A 4,992-nucleotide genomic window follows, 5' to 3' on the forward strand; every position below is an offset into this window, starting at 1 on the left:
GGTTTCCCTCCCTGGCCTTAGTTTTGATCCCACTAAATCAGCTGGATCTGTTTTTTTGGTTTTTTTTTCTGGCTGCAAATTCCAGTTTTCTCCCTTTTTTGTGATGATATAGAAATGTGAGATCTAGCTGGGATGTAAATCCTGATCCCTTCAGGAATTTTCCCTGGGATAATGCCATCTCATTGTGGCTTTTGTTCCTTCCCTTTCACCATTCCCAGGGACAGGACCACATCCCACATACCTGGTGTGAGCCAATCCCTGTTTTCAAGGTCGGGGTGGATGGGTTTTGGAGATTGTGGAATGTTGCCCATGGTGGGGTTTGAGCTTTGAGATCCCTTCTAACCCCATGAGTATGCAAGAATTTATCCCAAAAAATCCTGGAAGAGCCTGATCCTGCTGGACAAAATTTGGTGAGCATGGGGCACTGCAAGTTTAAATTAGTCTGGAATGGTTGAGGTGGAGCTTGTCCATCCTCTTCCCTCTGGGAACACTCATCCCTCTCCTGCTGGGGTTTCCAGGATTCTCCTGGCTCAGCTGCCTCTGGATGTGGCCTCAAATCCTCACATCTCCAAGAAGCAAAACTCCTTGGAGATATCCCTGGAAATTACCCCACAGGACCCATTTCTGATGGAAAGAAAGAAAGAAAAAAAACAACAATGAAACAAATTAAAAAGTCCTGCCTTTCATCTGGGTATTTGGAGAAATAGAAGTTTTTATAGGGACTTGATATGATTAATAAAACCAGGAACATTTTCATGGAGCCTCCACAGGAATTCCACCTTTAGCTCAGCTCACTTCATTCCATCACCTGTGGAATTTCCTGGAACAGCAAAAGAAGGAAAAGTCAAAGCATCCTCACTTGTCCAGGTCACTCCTAACATCTTGCCTGGAGGGAAATACTGAAAATGTGGATATTTGCAGGATATTTGGATACCTGAGGAGAAGCTTTACCACCGAGGGGGAAAAAAAAAAAAAAAAAAAAAAGAAAATCCATGTGTGTCCTGATAAAAAATATTAGCAATTTTTATTACCTTTTAGATTTTACTCCTGCACTAATCCATTTTAATGAGGTCAGCCTGCCTGGCTCCAGGTACCAGGACTAAGTGGAGCAGTTTAATGTCAGGATCAGGGATGAGGAGCACAGGGAAGGGGGGTCTGGATGTTGGACTTTATATCACCCAAAATTACGGCGTAAAAATTGACTCCGTTTGCACATTTTTAACTGGATTTGAAATCGACACCACGTGTAATTATAAAAAGGGATATATCTGCTGGGAATGGGATGAAGCACAGGATTTTCTGTTGGAAAAAATTTGCTTATTAGTGCACAGGGAAGATTTACAGGGCGATATAATTATTTATTAGGATGTATTTTGTGGAGAAGGGATCATATTATCCATATATTTCCTGCATTATGGCTCTGGACAGTCAATATTAATATTGCTGGAATTTATGATTGGATTTTAGAAAACCACTTTTCCTTTCTGTTGTTTCACTCCTCTAGGGAATAGTTACATGGATTGGAATATGGGAATATCAGGAAGGTCTTCCTGCAAAATAGGAAATTTACAGCACAAAAAAGGTTGGAGACAACCTGGTGACAGGGACTGGGGTGAGCCCAAATTGTTCCCTGTGATAGGAACTCACCTCTCATCCTGTTCTGGATATGAAAAATCCATGGAATGGTTTGGGTTGGATCATCTTGACAGGATCAGGGACACCTTCCACTATCCAAGGTTGTTCCAATCTCCATCCAACCTGGCCTTGGGCACTTCCAGGGATATTGAATCCCCAACCAGGACATGTCCACAGTTCTTCCATGGTCATGAGGAAAAACCAGAGCTCCTCTGAGGGATTCCTGCTTCTCCTTCCTCCTCTTCTGCTCCCTGTTTTTGGAATTCCTGTTTTTGGGATTACAGCTCCTGGGGGCAGGCTTGGCTTTGGGGACCACCTTGGGGTTTGGGGACCACCTGAGGCTTTCCAAGCAGCTTCTTCCAGACTCTGTGGGACATTAAGAGGGTTTATTGCCGTTGCCATGTGATATTTGTTGATACATCAGGCTGTCCCTCACCACTGTCTGTTTGCAGGAGGCAGGGAGCCTGACAGCCATCAAATTTGATAGGGAAATTGATAAGCATCGATGGTGGAGATGGGAAAAGGCCTGGAGGGAGATGTGAGGGTGGATAAATATGCTGGGGAGATGGATTTGGACAGAGCCCATCCGTCTCAGATCAGGATCAATACATCTATACCTCTTTTACACCCATGGGTTGTTATCAATGGCCACCCGAGTTATCTGATCTTTTCTGGTTTGCAGGATGAAGGGAATGCTTTCCCTGGATCCACACACACAGGAGAGAAGGGAGAGAATCGGATATCCAAGAGACTGATGCTACAGAAGCCCTGAATTGCATCTTGACCCTCTCTCCTGTTTGCTCTGCTCCCATCACTCTAAAAATCACCCTGAAATCCCCCAGTCAGAGAGGTCCCCACACCCTGGGATCCATCTGCACAGTTTTATCCGGGATTCTCAACCCTGGCAGCACCAAGTCTTGTTTTTCCTGTAAATCCCACGTAATAAACCCCTGGGAACCGTGCAACAAACTGCTTAAGTTGCTGTTTTCTCTCCAGCCTCTCCCCCCTCCCCTCCTTCCCCATCCACGATCCTCCCCCTGGCTTTGGCTGTTTATTGCCAGCAGAATCGATTTGGGATGGTTGCCCCCCTCCTCCTCTTCCCTCTGCCCCCATCTCCCACCTTCTCTCCTGGCTCCCATCACCTTTCCCCCTCCCTCCCACCTTCCCGGAGCTCCGGGGAGCCCGGTCAATCCATCACCGCGTCCCAGGCGTGTGACAGCCCCTCATAAATGCACCACAATGAGCCCAAATCAGCACCAGCCCAACCAATTTCGCAGAGCAGGAAACATCTGAGGAGCTGAATCCCGGCGTGCCGGAGATTGGAATTGGGAAATTGGTTCTACTCCTCTTCCGTGGTGCTTTTTAATATTTTTTTTTTTTTTTTAAGCTTACCTATAGATTCTTTCCCTCTTTAGATACATATTTAAGGTAATTCTCTCCCACTTAAATCTCCAGTGCTTATTCCACACGGACAGCGTGGCCCAGTTGCTCTCTCCCTCTCTCTTCCCTCGATTAGGAGAGGGTTTTATTGGGAAACTTGCTTAGGCTGCAGGAATGTGCTGCCTTCAGCAGATTGAGGCTGCAAGCGGGGCTGGGCTCCAGCTCCCCCCCACAGCCATCCTGGGAGTCTCTGCTCTCTCTTTTTAGGGGGCTCAAAATCATGGAAAGCCACTTTTCCCCATGGGATTGTCCCCTGTGGGGTGTGAGGGTTCATTCCCACCCAGAGAGGGCAAAGAAAGGGTTAATGCACATCTGGAGTTATGGATGGTGAGCTCACTCTGGGAGCACTCAGGAGTCAGAGTTTTGTCATCCCAAAGAACGTTTGTCCTGCTCAGATGAACGATGGCCTGAGCCCCAAGGGCTTGATGGACATTCCCCTTTTTTGGAGGCACTTAGGGGACGTGAATCCCACCTGGATGGGGTGCAGAAAAAATATGGAAAAGCAAAATCACAGGGAAATTCTGTCTCCAGTCTGGAAGACCCAAAATTAACCCTCCCTTAGGGGTAAAACTGCCCATGGGCTTTTCCAGTGCAGGGACTGGGAATTGGGATAGAAAAGGAAAAGAAGCATCAGGAAACAGTTAATGTTGGGATATTGTGGGTGCCTCACAAGGGTTAAAAAACAGGGAAAAGAAGAACTGGAGGGATGAAGCTGGGAAAAATCTGTGAAGGGCTGTGAAATACGAGACTGCCTCTGGCTCTGGAGCTGCAAACTGGACAGTTTGGAAATCAGGGAATGGTATTTTGGGGAGTTTGCATTAAGATCATCTTGTGTTTTATAGATCCTGGTGGGAGATGGGATCCCAGGCCAAGCTGGGGATGCTGTGAATTCCATGAAATTCATGATTTCAGTCTGAGGAGTTTCTGAAGGGGAAAGATGGGGAGGGGATATTTACTATGGCCTGGAGTGGCTGGAAAATGGGTGAATGGCTTCCCATTGCCAGAGGGCAGGGATAGATGGGATTTTGGGAAGGAATTCTTCCCTGTGAGGGTGGTGAGGCCCTGGCACAGGTTGTCCAGAGAAGCTGTGGCTGCTCCATCCCTGGAAATGTTCCAGACCAGGTTGGATGGGATTGGAGCATCCTGGGATAGTGGAAGGTGTCCCTGCCTGCAGAGCTGGATGTGTTTAAGATCCCTTCCAACCCAAACCATTACAGGATTCCATGAGTTTCCATCCAAAACAGGATGGAAAAGCCTCCATCCAGCTTTTCCCTCAGGTGCCTGGCAAAAACCAAAATAATTTTGTAAATCATCCTGGGAAGCTGCTCCCAAACCAGTGGGGGGAATGTCTTGGATCTCCTTAGATCCTGGCTGACACCTCCAAGAAGATTCCTGACCGTGCACCTACTTAGGTGTGACCTGGATATTTTTCCAAGGACATTTGGGGGTGACCTGGGTGATTTTCCAAGCACATTCACGTGTGACCTGGATGGTTTTCCAAGCACATTTAGGTGTGACTTGGATGTTTATCCAAGGACATTTGGGGGGTGACCTGGGTGGTTTTCCAAGGACATTAAGGTGTGGCCTGGATTTTTTTCCAAGCACATTCATGTGTGACCTTGGTGGTTTTCCAAGCACATTCAGGTGTGACCTGGATGGTTTTCCAAGGACATTTGAGGGTGACCTGGATGGTTTTCCAAGGATATTTGGGGGTGACCTGGGTGGTTTTCCAAGGATATTTAGATGTGACCTGGATGTTTTTCCAAGCACATTCATGTGTGACCTGGGTGGTTTTCCAAGCACATTTAGATGTGACCTGGGTGGTTTTCCAAGGATATTTAGATGTGACCTGGATGTTTTTCCAACCACCTTCATATATTACCTGGATGGTTTTCCAAGCACATTTAGGTGTGACCT

This window comes from Oenanthe melanoleuca, chromosome 2 (assembly GCF_029582105.1).
Source record: "Oenanthe melanoleuca isolate GR-GAL-2019-014 chromosome 2, OMel1.0, whole genome shotgun sequence".
NCBI lineage: Eukaryota > Metazoa > Chordata > Aves > Passeriformes > Muscicapidae > Oenanthe > Oenanthe melanoleuca.